The sequence below is a fragment of the Pygocentrus nattereri genome, chromosome 2, assembly GCF_015220715.1.
Source record: "Pygocentrus nattereri isolate fPygNat1 chromosome 2, fPygNat1.pri, whole genome shotgun sequence".
NCBI lineage: Eukaryota > Metazoa > Chordata > Actinopteri > Characiformes > Serrasalmidae > Pygocentrus > Pygocentrus nattereri.
Window position 1 is genome coordinate 8,556,776 of NC_051212.1, and position 16,042 is coordinate 8,572,817.

The 16,042-nt window shown below is 42.3% G+C and overlaps 1 pseudogene; it reads right to left on the bottom strand.

Moving 5' to 3' along the window:
• Positions 1-2,391: 2,391 nt before the first annotated feature.
• LOC119262722 lies at positions 2,392-2,563 on the bottom strand (annotated as a pseudogene).
• Between the last annotated feature and the right edge of the window lie 13,479 nt (positions 2,564-16,042).

Genomic DNA, 16,042 nt, shown 5'->3' on the forward strand with positions numbered 1-16,042 from the left:
ACTGAAGTATTTCCACTCCACTACATTTCAGAGTCTAATATCCGACTTTTTCCTCCTACATTTTGAGAAATCTGTCGTTCCTTTTGGTTTCTGTGTGTGTAAAAACATCACATGTCAAAACGAAAGAAGCGCAAAGCCAGAGCACCAATCAGGGCCCAGCGGTCACTTTGTTTAGAGCTGGTTTTGACCTGTTGGTCATACCGACCCAGTGCAGCACGCGGTTCAACGTCAGCGCAGCAGCGTAAAACTTTGGGAGAGTCTGTTCAACATAAATGATGAACTAACCTAACTTTGTGTAAATAGAGCTCAATATAGAAATATGTCCACATATGCAGTCGAGACTGACGCGGCTTTTTTCTGAATTTCTACAAACACCATTTCATTTTATAGTAAATGAGTTTGGGCTGGTTTATGTTTATGAACAGACGCCTACAGATCAACATAGTAAAGGAGCTCATCTGTGATCCTGAGTTTAAAGCCAGTTTTTATTCAACTTAAACTTTTAACTAAGTTGTAAATAAATCTGAAACTGAAACTTTGCTTGTGTGTAAAAAGTGATTTCAGAGCCACTCGGTTCTCCCTGATGGAAACTGTTTACCTTCAGTGTTTTGTGCTTCTGATCATTTTAATAGACGTCAGCGTCACTAATTAATGACGTTCTATTAAAAGACTGGTTTACCAAGAGAGACGCTGGAGGACTTTCACCTGAAATGAGTTCATGAAGCCAGTCTGGTTATAAAAATGATAACAGGACCAGATCAGAGCCAGAATTCCTCTTTTAGTACTTTTACTTTATACTTAAGTACATTTGAAGGTAAATACTTTAGTACTTTTACTCAAGTGGAGGTCTAAAGGGAGGAACTTCTACTTTACTGGAGTGATATTTTACCTTGGGTGTGTCTACTTTAACTCAAGTCCATGGTTTGTACATGTTGAACACAGTGAACTGGATCATTCCACAGTGATTACTTGTTTCATTGTGTTTTAGTCTCAGATCTTTTCGTCTCAGTGTATCAGTTTTTTAAGTTTGGTGTTAAAGTTTTGCTGTTGTTTTTTCTGGGGAGCCTATGCTTTGATTTATGAGCTTTTCTCTATATTGTCACTGCTCACCAATGTACATGCCTGAACTGAAACAAATTTGTCAGCTTTATGATTAAAATATTTCCATATTGTGCTCCACTTTGGGCCTTTTTGTAACATGTGAGATCAGTGAGGCCCAAAATGCAAGTCACCTATAACAAGTGTATATTCAGGGAGTCTTGTGCTGGCTGGCTACTTCAACAATGGCTGGCTTCTAATTTATTTCCCACAGCTGCACTGATGGCAGCTTCAACTTTTTGTCTTAAAAATTCTTTGGGAAATGTCAAATTTCTCCTCCAGGTGAGCAAGCCAGGGGCAACAGTGGCAAGGAGAACCTCCCTCAGAGCTGAGGAAGAAACCTTGGGAGGAACCAGGCTCACAAATGGGGACCCATCCTCCTCTGGTCAGACTACCTACAAATGATTATACCACTAATATTAATAGCAGTAGTATTAGTAGTAGTAATAACTAGGAGTCTTCAGACTTCAATGTAGGGTGGGCAGCTAGTCCAAGGCAAGTGGTGGTACCTGGGGCGTGGGCAGCTGGTCTGAAGCGGCAGTCAGTCGTCCTTCGGTGTCCTATGCATCTCGTCTTGCATCTTCAGCACATGGTAAAGTTTTTTATTCTTTTTTATTCACCTTATTTTGTTTCTGGTATCTGCTTTACATGCACTGTGTGGATTTGCCTGTGAATTTGATCTTTGCTTGTTCGGCTTTTCTGTTGCCGGCTGAGTTTAATACTTGTGTAATCTTCCAGCCTCTGGACTCACTTTACACAGTGACTTCATCTGACCAGACAGTACTAAAGCAGTAAGCCACGAGAGGCTGTGTGTTACTGCGATTCTCTCACAGGGAAGGGTGTCCTTAAAACTCTCTTCCCATTATGGGGTACTTGTTCAGATATCTGAAATATTCCAAAGGCAGGAGGAAAATTCAGACCATTCCTAAACTGCTTTGAGTTTGTTTTATAGCTGCATCATTTTCCCGCCACCTCTTGAAGAGATTTCTTCATCTGTTTTCATACCTGCCTAGTGGTAAAACTGCAGTCTGCATTTACACACATCGGTGATTCAAATCTGGTGTGAAGCCCAATCCCACATCCCCATCCTTATTTCACACACACACACTAGGGGGCAGTGAGCACACTTGTCCGGAGCAGGGGGCAGCCCTATCCACAGCATCCAGGGAGCAGTTGGGGGTTAGGTGCCTTGCTCAAGGGCACTTCAGTCACATACTTTCGGCTTGGGGGATCGACCCAGCGACCTTCCAGTCACAGGGCTGGTTCCTTAACCTCCAGCCCACGACTGCCCCAAGGAGGTGCACCATTCCTGGGGGTACTGCAATACCAGGTCGATCCATGGAGCGGACAGAGCAAGCTCCTCTTCCGTCTCCCTGTTCTAAAAGTAAATGTAATATACAGTCCTCGTATAGAGCACATATCAGAGATTAAACTGATAAGAACAGATACTACACTTGGGCCCAATCCCATTTCACACCTTTCCCCTAACACTTAGCCCTACCCCTCTGTTTTGCGCGTTCACGTCTAGGGGTAGGGTTGTCCCGATTGTTGTTGAGATGGAGGGGTAGGATGAAGTGTTGGGGCTACATGGCCCTTCAAACGGAGGTTTTTCAGAGGTTCACTACAAATGAGAAAATTCCCAGGATGCTATGGGCACAAGGTTGCACAAGTGACCAAAGAGACACATAAATGTAAACATTTCTCTGTTAAAAGCTGCTGTGTTGTAAGAACCATTGTAACAGCGGTTTATGGTCATTTCCTTCATAACACACATAAAAATTGCTAGTAATACGCTGATGTCTCAGTCGCTACCTGGCGAATTTTCCTGTTCTACCTTAAATGGAGCAGCAGTGACGTTCTGGTACATGAGGTTGCCTCACCATTTAATCGAAATCGATCATGAAGCTGGCAATTAGAAAGCTAAGTTCAGTTTCATATCACTGAAGAATTAGTGGTGGGTGATAATAAATAATTGTCTTTTAAGGTGTATGATGCCCTAAATGTATTCAAGCAGTGTGGAGCTGAACTTTCCCTTCCTCTGCTGTCACTGCAGGCTGGCAGGGTCGCCTACAGAACAGCACTAGTAGCTGTTAATGAAGTGATGTAGTTTTTGTTTGTGCTCTTTTTTATTCGGTGACTCGTTTGATTGATTGATGCGTGAAACTGAAGTTGTGATTGAATCTACGTGCCATCAAAACACCATTGGATGTATCGACTCTGCAAGACCTATGAAGGTGCCCTGTGGTGTCTGGTACCAAGACATCAGCAGATCCTTTAAGCAATAGTCTGCAACTATGTTTAGGCAGGTGGGATGTGTCGTTCACAGAAACCCCTGAACCCAGTCCAGAGCACCAGATTCTGGTGCCATCACCAAAAGCATAAGCACCCAGATCAGTCTGTGGCTACGCAGCCCCCTACACAGCAGGGTGTGATGCACTGTGTGTTGTGACACATCCCACCCATTGCCATCATTAAGAATGTCTGTAACTTGTGCCACAGTAGCTTTTCTGTTGATCTGGAGATGGACTAGGACAGCACTTGTCGATGAGCTGTGGGTGCCCACCACTCTGTCGCTAGTTCATGGTTTACCCCTTCCCGGACCACTTTTCCAGCCTGTCTCCACTGTGGGACTAAACCCAGAAAGCACATCTGTCCTGATTTAGTCTCACTTCACTGGCTTCACATAAAGACTCATTTTATTCTCTTGCCTTTGTTACTTTTAACGTTTGAATGGGATTTTTTTATTATTACTTTTTACATGTGGAAGTGTGGATCTTATGTCTTGTTTTGTGTGAATAAAGTGCTTCCTAATTTGAGGCTGTGAAGAACTTAGTGTTGAACTTGAACTTGTGCTTGTATGCATGAGTTTATCCATTTCTCACAGTAACCAGCCCAAAACCTTCTGGCCCACCGAGGGACCCCACCCCCCCACCTCTCCAGATTAGCCACTCTGGTATTGCTACCCCTTAAAACATTCGCAGTTCATCATTCTTAATTCTTGTTTGACTTTCTCCTCTCTGTGTGGAGTTTGCATGTTCTCCCCGTGTCTGTGTGGGTTTCCTCTGGGTTCTCCGGTTTCCTCCCACAGTCCAAAGACATGCAGTCAGGCCAATTGGATGTGCTAAATTGCCCCTAGGTGTGAGTGACTGTCTGTCTGCGATGGACTGGCGACCTGTCCAGGGTGTATCCTGCCTTCCGCCTGATGACTGCTGGGATAGGCTCCAGCACCCCCCGTGACCCTGACAGAGAAGCGGCTTAGAAAATGGATGGATGGACTTTCTATATTTGCTTTTATTTACAACAAACAGAGCATTCATGAAATCTTTTGCCGACTTTTAATGTATGCAAATACTGTGTGTTGCACGGTCAGGTCGGCCTTCATGTATATCATCATTAAAATATTCAACAAACCCTAAAAACAAAGAGCTGTTCTGGCTTTAGTTTTTCTTCAGTTACAGACACTAGTCAGCAGGACACAGACAGGCACTATTAAAGCAACTAAAAGGTAAGAAACACCTTTGAGGACTCTAATTTCTGTTACTGAGCTTTAACTTACTGTCTGAGCTTTTAAAGTTTAGAAGGCTGTTGCATTTTTTCTAAGGCAAAGCATCTAGAAGGAGAAACTGCTGTACTTACAGAACAGGCTGGATTCCAGAGGGATTAAGCCTAGACTTGGACTACACAGAATTCTGAATAGGAAGAATCCCTGTATACAAAACTAATCCATAAAGTTTTTCTTACACGTCATCAAAACTTCGAAACAAGACAACGATATAAAGTTATATGTATTTCTTAGTTTAGCTTCTCTGAGTCTCTTTATACTCCAGATTAACAGGTTTTTATTGTGGTCAGATAAAACGCTGCTGCTCTCGGAACGTGTTCCACGTTGTAGTTTGTGAGTTTAAGCTGCTCCTGTGGGTCATCATTTATTGCCCAGTTTTTAATTATGTTTATAATTATTACCAAAATGACATCTGGGATTTTAACTATGTAGATAAAACGATGAACTATTAAGCCCGTTGCAGAGAGGCGGGCTGGATATTTACATCAGAAAAAAGATCTCTGAGCAAACATGTTATACCTGTGTTCTCTGTTTTGATTGCTGTGTAAAACCCGGACTAGACAAGTCTGCAGGTCTCTGTCTGTTTAAAATGTTGCATTTTTATTTCTTTAGCCTGTATTTTCTCTTAATCTCACATGGCGTGACGCCGACCAATCAGAGCTCAGCATCGTCTGTTTGTTAAGCACTAGAACCTGTTCCTTATCACAGCTCATCTCATTTACATTTACGGCATTTGGCTGACGCTGTGATCCAGAGCCACTTACAATTTTGAGTATTTTTTTACACAGGTGGGTGAAGGCAGTGTTGGGAGTCTTGCCCAAGGACTCTTATCGGTATAGTGTAGGGTGTTTACCCAGGCAGGGATTTAAACCTAGTCTACAGTGTAGTAGGCAGAGGTGTTCCCCACTACACTACACCAACATCTTCACATACACTTTCTCATTCTTCTCTCAGGCTCTGGAAAGTTTGGACATTGTGGTTCTTTCCAGCCTCTGAAGATACTTTATTACACGGTGACTTTATCTGACCAGACAGATCATACAGCACTATTTAATTTGATACCAGGTCAGATAAACTAATGCATTTGCATTTACAGCATTTGGCTGACGCTCTTATCCAGAGTGACTTACAGTTTGATCATTTTACACAGGTAGGCCAAGGTGGTGTTAGGAGTCTTGCCCAAGGACTCTTATTAGTGTAGTGTAGGGTGCTTGTCCAAGGAAGGGATTGAACCCCAGTCTACAGCATAGAAGGCAGAGGTGTTACCCACTACACCAACCAACCACCATGCCTGCTGTTCTTGTAAATGTGCAGTGACATTCATATTTGCCAGCATGTTTATGATGTTTGTCTTCTGATATTTCCAGAGGAACAATATTCACAGACATTTATTAAAACAGTCCATGTTTATATCCTCTGTTTACAAGGAAATAAAAAAAACAAACTTTTTTACGTCTTAAAGTGCATCACTGGCTGTTCTTGTTTCATTTGAAAAATTCTGAATGTGTCACCGTCCCTTTCCTTAAAGGGTAATTCTATACATTTTTCAACATTTCCACAAAACTCAATTGTTAAAATGCAATCAGATGCGGAATTGTTTACAAGTCGGTGCGAGCTGGGTTTATTTGAGGGAATCAAACTCTCATAATCACAACAGGCAGGGGGGAAAAACAGGCTGGCAACATCAGCGGTAGATCCATATTAAATAAAGCAGAAGACAGAGCAGGAGTCAAAACACAGGCAGGCAGCGTTAGACATAGATGCATGTGTCAAAACACATGAAACCAGCACAAAGACACTTCGCAAGCAAATGGGTTAAACCCTAGACCCCGAAACTGTAGGTAATTTCTAGACTTCATAACTGCAGAATAGTTTAAGGTGCAGACAGGATACAGATATCAGACCATTCAGCAGACCCGACCCAAACCCAAGCTGTGATGTCAGCATCAGTGAGCAATTTGGCTCAGAAAATCACACAAAATCCTAAAAGTCAGATTCTGATCTGATTTTTGGCCTCGATATTCCAACAGAGGGTTAAAACAGAGACATGATACACAGACCAGGTCATTCATCAGACTCTGCCTCACCATCCAGAGTGATTTCATCCACCTGTGACCGTCCATCAGCCAGAGATCCAGCTCCAAAATCACCCACAGCCCCACTCGCTTCTGTTATATTACATCTCTGCTTTTAGCCTTCATATTATAAACAAACCAGTGTGTACATGCTTCTGAGCTGAGAGAGAGAGTGTGTTGGGGGGGGGCTACAAATGCACTGTCCCAATCCACTACACCGACTGCACTTTCCCTCTTTCCCTAAAAATCACACAAACGGGTCCTAAAACACGTTTTAACAGATAAATAATAATAAATATGACCAATATTATTATAAAATCAACTATCCAGCTCTGTCTTTCAGTTTACACTGATTTTGACTATTACAAATATCTGATATTATAAATGCAACTCAGTTTATAATTAAAAAACAAAGCCCGTCTTGCTGTGTTTCAGAGTTTTAGCAGTAAGAAGACAGAAAAAGTATCTGAGGTGCAACACATACAAAATTTAGCAGGCGTTAGATAAATTTCTGATCAATTAGCCAAATTCATAAAGATATCAAATTTCTGTTAGAACTCATAATAATGGCATATCTGAGTAGCTCAACCTCTCCTGAAAATGGCGTGACATACTTTATATACTTTATAGTTGCAACTGTAATTGTAATTGACCCAAAATAGCAAAAAAATCCCCAATTATAGGGTTCTCATGGTTAACAAAGGACTATATGTAGGAGAATAACTAGTCCAGATGATCTGTAGGTGTGTGACATGGAGGAGTGGGTGGAGTCAGGGTGGAGCTAGAAAAGCAAAAAAAAAAAAAAAACGCCTATCTGTCACGATTGGCCCTTCAAAGTCCTGTCCATGTGTTCATGTTTTGGTTTAGCCCATGTGCATTTGTTTTGGTTTAGCCAACTCCTTTCATGACTCCACCCTTGATTGTCTCCACCTGTTTTCCACCTGTCCCTCATTTTCCATGTGTATTTAAGCCCTGTGTTTGCTGCTGGTCTTTGTCTCTGTTGCCGCCCCGCCCCGCCCCACCCCGCCCCGCCCCGCCCCGCCCCGCCCCGCCCCGCCCCGCAGAAAAGTATGTTAGGGTGGTGCAGGACATGTATGAGGATAATGAGACAGTGGTGAGGTGTGCAGTTGGAGTGACAAATGGTTTCAAGGTGAAGGTAGGGCTACATCAGGGATCAGCTTTGAGCCCCTTCTTGTTTGCAATGGTGATGGACAGGTTGACAGATGAGGTCAGGCAGGAGGCTCCATGGACCATGATGTTTGCAGATGACATTGTAATCTGTGGTGAGAGTAGAGAGCAGGTGGAAGAGAATCTGGAGAGGTGGAGGTTTGCACTGGAGAGGAGAGGAATGAAGGTCAGTAGAGACAAGACGGAATACATGTGTGTGAATGAGAGGGAGGCAGGTGGAAAGGTGAAGATGCAAGGAGTAGAGGTCGTAAAGGTGGATGACTTCAAATATCTTGGGTCAACCATCCAGAGCAATGGACAGTGTAGAAAAGAGGTGAGGAAGAGGGTGCAGGCAGGAAGGAGTGGGTGGAGACGGGTGTCAGGGCTGATGTGTGACAGAAGGATAGCAGCAAGAGTGAAAGGGAAGGTTTACAAGACAGTAGTACGTCCTGCAATGATGTACGGTTTGGAGACTGTGGCTCTGTCTAAAAGACAGGAGGCTGAGCTGGAGGTGGCGGAGATGAAGATGCTGAGATTTTCGTTGGGAGTGACAAGGATGGACAAGATTAGAAATGAGCAGATCAGAGGGACAGTGAAGGTGGAGCAGTTTGGAGATAAAGCCAGAGAGGCCAGGTTGAGATGGTTTGGACATGTGTTGAGGAGGAATAGTGGATATATTGGGCAAAGAATGTTGGAGATGGAGCTGCCGGGTAGAAGGAGAAGAGGTAGACCTCAGAGAAGGTTTATGGATGTAGTGAAGGTGGACATGGAGATGGTTGGTGTGAAAGTAGAGGAGGCAGTGGATAGGGCAAGATGGAGGCAGATGATCCGCTGTGGCGACCCCTAAAGGGAGTAGCCGAAAGAAGGAGAGGCTGTTGGTTACTGTGCTTTTACTGCATTTGCTCAAATAAATAAACTGTAGTGTTGAATCTGTCACATCTGGTAGAATCTGAACCAGGGAGCTTTAAGCTCTTCTATTGTTCTCAATGATTGTCTTGTATGTGCACAGAGTAAAGATACCCAGTTACGCTGAATTTCCCACAGGCCTGCATTCAGTTAAACATTAAGTTCAAATAATTTTCCCTTCCACTTAAAATATTTCAACATTTTGTAGTAAATCTTAAACATCTGTTATGACAATTTAAGTTTACATGATGTTATTCTGAGAATGTGAGTCTTAGTAATGCAGATCATGACAGAGCTACTCAGCACAGGCCATGCAATCAGTAGCAATAAAACTGAGAACATGCAAAAAAACAAATATTTTTGTAAAATCATGGATGGAAAGTGGAAAGTGAGAAGCAACTCAAAATACTGGCACTCTTGTTCCATCAGGTCAGCATATTTTTTGGGTGCAGACTTGGTCAAGTCCTGCTGAATGTGGCTCTGTAATACCACTAACTTCCACTAGATGTTCCACTGTTCCACTGACAGTTTAATATCATAACCATAATTGTTTCCACAATTGTTTTTCGTGCAAGTTCCTCTATTGAAAAGGTGCATGCAAAAGCTACTTGAGAACACTCAGCCTGCTAAACATAAGTGCGAGTTGCATACCAGACCCCTGAAGGGTCTCATATCTAAAAGTAAAAGGCCAAATTTACACATCTGCAAACATTTACATAACTGCACTTAAATTTACAGACAAAGCAGCAGATTAAATGGAGCATATCATTAAAACATATGGAAAAACAGCTGGATATCGCACATTAACAGCAGCAAGCAGACCAAGTAATTTTTAGTGTGGAAAAGCTTCCCCTACTCTTAACATCTAAGCAGCATGCAGTTATCATGCTTCCCTCCATTGCTGCAGTCACTACCTCCCAGCCTCTGCACTCCATCTCCCAGAACACCTCACCTGATCACATGACCTTAGGTCTCCCTCCCATGACTCTCCACTGGTCTGCTTCACCTGACTACTGATTAACCTCACCTGTTCCTTGTGCCTTATTAGTTTAGTTTTAAATTAGTTTAGCACCTTTGCACTGTATTGCCTTTGTTTATAGAGCCTTACTGAGCCTCCCAGTCGGTTTGTTTGTTTTTACTGTATGACCATTGCCGTGTTTGTTTTCGACCTTGCATTTTGCCTAGCTCTCTCAGTACTGTTGTCATTTTTGGTCTGACCTTCTTTTCTGGATTCAGGACTTTTTGAACTGTCTTAATTCTTCATCACAGACTTTCAACAAGGTGTTGGAAACGTTCCTCAGAGATTCTGGTTGGTTATTTGAGTTCCTGCTGCCTTTCTATCATCTGGAACCAGTCTGCCCGTTCTCCTCTGACCTCTCACATCAACAAGGCATTTTCGTCCACACAACTGACCGCTCACTGGATATTTCCTCTTTTTCGGACCGTTCTCTGTGAACCCTGGAGATGGTTGTGTGTGAAAATCCCAGTAGATCAGCAGTTTCTGAAATACTCAGACCAGCCCGTCTGGCACCAACAACCACGCCACGTTCAAAGTCCCTTAAATCCCCTTTCTTCCCCGTTCTGATACTCGGTCTGCACTTCAGCAAGTTGTCTTGACCACCTCTACACGCCTAAATGCAGTGAGTTGTGGCCGTGTGATTGGCTGATTAGCTATTTGTGTTAACAAGCAATTGAACATAATTGCTAATGTACCTAATAAAGTGGCTGGTGAGTGTATATATCTTTTTTTTTTCACGTCTCTGTCTCCCTGTCCCTGACTTCCTGTGTCTCTTGTGTTAGAGGTGTGGTTCAGTCATCTACTAGCAAGACATGACAGCCCTTGTGTTGCTTGTGCTTTCGTTTATCAGCACGCTCCCTAACTCTGTTAATAGGGGATTTTTTTCTCTTGTGTTAGGGGACTGCTTATGTTGGCTAGATCTCAACAGCACATCCACAACTCAGCTTACAAGTGTTGCTTGAATATTTGTTCCACCTAGGGTTTCAAATGGAAACAAGTGGTGTGACACCACATTGGAGTCTACAGTCTAGTTCCCTGGGTCAGAGGGTGAGCACTGTCCCATGCACTTTCGGTTATTGGCCAGGGAAGAATAGAGTAGTTCGCTTTTGTTTCATTTTGGTTTTGTAGCTAAGGGCTGTCTGACTGCGAGCAGACTGAGGTGATTCTTTTACTTATTGTCTTTGGTGCTGTCCACAGTTTGATTCTCCCATAGTGATACTAGACAACTTAACCACAGTAAAAACGCTTGGGGGAGTTTTGAATGCTCTTTTTTGCCTATTCCCTTAACTTTTGTCCCATCACAAATATTCAATATTTTAAATTTGATTTTAAATGCTAATTATTATTGATCCCATAGCACCCTAAACAATGTGTGGGGTTGTAACAGAGTTCAATTTGCTTTAATCCATATGCAGGCAACATCAGACTCTAGATGATGCTATAGCTGAGGAGTAGGTTTTAGTTCTCATCGCCCCAATATCTGGAGTTTTCTACCTGAAAAGCTATTTTTACGCTTGGCACTTTTAAAATATCGCAAAACTAATTTCCTGCTGCATTTAAAGGGAATCATCATTTCTTTGTCTTATCATTTATTTCTCTATGTTGAAACATGGCCCAGATAATCCAGCAATTCATGCATTAATGAAGACAGCACTTTGTTTACCCTTGAATCAGCTCGCTTGGAGGTTAAATAAAAGCACTAGTCATTATCCCAATGACTAATTGTTATCCCTGCCTCTTTAGGATTTAGATTATTCAGTAACTATTCAGTAAATGTAATTTATTTTATTTATTCTTTTTTTTTTATAAAAGCTCCCATCACATTAACAGAATGTGTTTTATGATCTCTCATCCTGCTCTATGTTTACAATTTATTGCTGAAAGTCAAAAATCTCAGACGCTCATTGCATTATTTTCTAAAAGTGATGTTTCCAGAGCAGATCACTGAAGAGACGCCGTCTGTTTATAGTTTAGAGCCCAGATTTGGGGGAAAACGGGTCGACTTTCAGTAGAAAAACAAACTGAGTTCAGCTTCTTTTATTATAAGGGTTTAAAATGACATCACCGTCTATTTGACTGGAAAGAAGACAGTTATAGCCTCATATGACACCCAGCTTCTGAATGTGGCTTATGAAATATTAAAGTTGTGAAGAATATGATGAAGTGCATTTTGGAACCACCGGTGGTTCCAAGGATTTGAAGACGTTTTGTATTACTTTGCAGTATGACTTAGATACAGCTGCCATTCATCCAGTGGATGGGACTCGCTGTATGTGGTGATCTTCCTCGCTCTGGGTGCTGAATTTTGCAGTTTTTTTCATTTTTTAGATTTAATCTTCAGCATTTTGTGGTCTATAAATGGCTGTATGCAGTTAATTTGATTACGACATGCATACATTTCCTGCACTCTGTATACTTGTGTTAAAAGGTGCTATGTAAATATCTTCCCATTGCCCATGAAGAGATGATGCCTGTATTCTAACTGAATGTTTCATTATGCAGCACCATGCAAAGCATGTGGCATTATGATCGTTATCAACATGCAGGTTTGAACGGGATACGTGCACATCCAATTCTGCTGAATTCTTATTCCTAGATTCCGATATAACACAGCAGAGAACAGTTCAGATCAGGAGGGTGAGATACATTTCTGGAAAAAAGCTCAGTTCTAACTTTAATGCAACCGCTGCAGCTGCTTTTGTCCAGGCTGGCTCCAAATAAATTGTTTTGAGCAAGATATGCAACATTAGCCACGTTTCCATACCTAGTGCCAGGAGCTTTGGATTGAGAAAATTTGGCCAATTGTTTTAAATCAGTCTGTTTATTTTACCTAACAGCCATTTGATTGGTCAAGGGCATTTTCTTTAGAGCACGCAGTATAATGTGGTGTCCCACAAGGCTCAATTCTGGAACTTTTTTTTTTTTTTAAATTCATGTATGTTAGGCGTGTGTTTTTTTCTCTCTCTCTCTCTCTCTCTCTCTCTCTCTCTCTCTCTCTCTCTCTCTCTCTCTCTCTCTCTCTCTCTCTCTCTCTCTCTCTGTCTCTCCCTTCATAGATGTACCTGTTTTTGCAATCAGTCATGTGAGGAGGACCTCTGACCAATCAAAATCCTGATTGGTCCTGATTGGACAGCTGAAGGAGAGAGGACTGTTATACCATGTGCTATGTTTTAATGTATGTTTCTAATCGTTTGCGTCACTTTGTGTTTTGGTTTGGATACTTTACCAGCGTGTCTCTAACTAGGTTCACAGGATACCGTTCTTTCTGACTTAGAGGTGTGCTTAGGTGTCTCAACTCATTTTATCTTTGTTTTATGAGGAATAGCATCTCTTGTGTTGGGTGTGCTTTAATTGGGAGGTTTATCAACACACTTCCATTCTTGTTTACAGGGGATTTTGTTTCTTGCATTAGGGGACTGCTTATTTTGGATAAATCTCACCAGCACATTCCCAACTTAGCTTACACGAGCTGTATAATATTTGTACTACTTGGGCTTTGAACCAGGTAAGGGCCTGTACATTCACACCACGTCGGAGTTTACTGTCTAGTTTGAGAGATGAGAGATTGGGCACTGTACCATATACTTTTGGTTATCAGGGAAGAGGTAATCTCTTGCCTCACAGCAAGAAGGGCCTGGGTTCGATTCTGCAGTTGGGCGTTCAGGATCCTTTCTGTGGGTAGTTTACATGTTTTCCCTGAGTTTCCTCTGGTGCTCTAGTTTCCTCCCACAGTCCAACGGCATGTTGCCAGGTAATTCTGTGAAAACATATGAAAAAATATGCTATGTAAATATGTTCTCATTACTTAGGACTTGGTGATACAGGTGCATGAAGCACACCATGCAAAGCAGGTGGCCTTGTGGTCGTAATCAGCATGCAGGCTTGAAAGAGATATGGACACATCTAGTTCAACTGAGTTCTTGTTCCTGAAATCCAATACCAAAAGAACACAGCAGAGAACAGTGTAGATCAGGAGGGTGAGAAAAAGTTCAGTTCTAACTTTTAACCGCAACCCCTGCAGCTGCTTTCGTCCAGGCTGCCACCTGCTATAAGTAGAATAGGCAGTTACCAGTACATCCTCATTACTGCTCTTCACTGACAGAGTAAATTTATATTGTTTTATTGGATACATTGGTTGGTTAACACGTGTCATAAAACTGGTCACTTTCACTGAGTTAAGGTGGGCTACCACATCTTCATATATGAAAAGATCTAATACAATGGGCTCATGCAGAGAAAGGCTGTTCTCCATGGGCCCATGAAAGCCCTGCCCCCTCCCACTTGAGTTCCAGTGTTTCTGCTGATGTTAATAATGTTATGATCAGTGCCTAAGGAGCAAGAGCATTAATGGGGACAAAACAATAAGCAAGCTTGAACAAAATGTGCTACAAATAATGCAGGTATATTATTTTATTATTAAAATTATTTTATACATTTAATTTAATTTAAATTATATACTGTTGTACCTGTAAAGGATTATTAAGGGACATTTTCTTTGTATCTCTTTTAGTTTCAATTAGTGTCCCATCGTCAAAAACAAAAATCTCCTCTCCTACCGTGTCGGAGGAATGGAATTGTGAGAATGGTGCATTCAGTGATCACTCTTGGGTTGGGTCGCCATCCACGGTCCACACGGTGCAGCTGCAGCCCGCTAACTGTACACTCGGAGGCCAAGTGGAACTGAATAATCACTCAAAACAACCTGGCCAAAACTAATATTCTCAGTTTTCAAGATATTCTGTCTGGTAGTATCCAGGTAGTATCAGGGTTTCCAGGTTTCAGTTGAAAATAAAGCCTATTTCCTAATTGTTTTCTCTATTTTCAGCACTGTCTAGGTTCAGAACAGCTCTCTCTCTCTCTGCCTCTCTCTCTCTCTCTCTGCCTCTCTCTCTCTCTCTGCCTCTCTCTCTCTCTCTCTCTCTCTCTCTCTCTCTGCCTCTCTCTCTCTCTCTCTCTCTCTCTCTCTCTCTGCCTCTCTCTCTCTCTCTCTCTCTCTCTCTCTCTCTCTGCCTCTCTCTCTCTCTCTATCTGCCTCTCTCTCTCTCTATCGGCCTCTCTCTCTGTCTCTCTCTCTCTCTCTCTGTCTCTCTCTCTCTATCTGCCTCTCTCTCTCTCTCTCTCTCTGTCTCTCTCTCTCTCTCTGCCTCTCTATCTGCCTCTCTCTCTCTCTCTCTCTCTCTCTCTCTCTCTATCTGTCTCTCTCTCTCTCTCTCTGCCTCTCTCTCTCTCTGCCTCTCTCTCTCTCTCTCTATCTGCCCCTCTCTCTCTCTATCTGCCCCCCTCTCTCTCTCTCTCTCTCTCTCCCTCGTGTTTTCGCACACGCGCACCAGACGGAAAGCTCTTCTAATTTTCGCGAGCGGTTTCTTAAAGGGCAAGGCGCCTTAAAATACACCGTTATTTAACATTTTTCTCTTGTTTAACCAAGCTATATTCCAGATTTCAAGGGCTGTAAATATACACCTGGGTCACACAAATCATCGTATTTTGTTTTTATTTATGTTTTACACAACGTCCCAACTTCATTGGAATTGGGGTTGCAGTATAGTCTAGAGCTGGCCATGGTTCCCTTACAACAGCTTCCTTATATGAAGGCCTTTAAAGATAACGAATGCACGATAAATAATGTCATCAAGTGTTTCCGGTCTTTCATTATCAGACAGTCTATTTAGGTGACCCAAATGATGGTCTTCAAGCTACATTCCAGCAGTGTTGGTCGGATCACCCCAGTTTGATTTATTTCATTTACTTTATTACTACATATGCCTTATTGGTAGATTTCACTTGGTAGTAGGGTAGCAGTCTAGAGCAGTCTAGGTTTAGGTCTAGTTAGAGAAAATATCCTCAAGCAAAGGTCCGGAACAACATAATGTCTGACTTGCATTATAACTCAGTGCCAAATACTGTTTACTGAAGTAGCCTAGTAGGTATATCAACATTTTATACAGTCAACATTGAATATCAAATCAGACAAAGTCCAATTCAGTCGTATTTCAACAACATTTATAGTCAGTTTTCTCTTTTTAGATCACGTCATGTGGAATAACTTCCCTCTGACTCACTTTCTTCTCTGACTGCTGTGTCTCGCCTCGTCCTGTCCCTGTGTGTGTGTCACTCACTCGAGTCTCAGTGCTCATCGTAATGCACAGATCTGATTGGCTGAATGGCCACACATGTGATATTTACAACGCAAGCAATTGGTCTGCGAGTCTTCCGGGC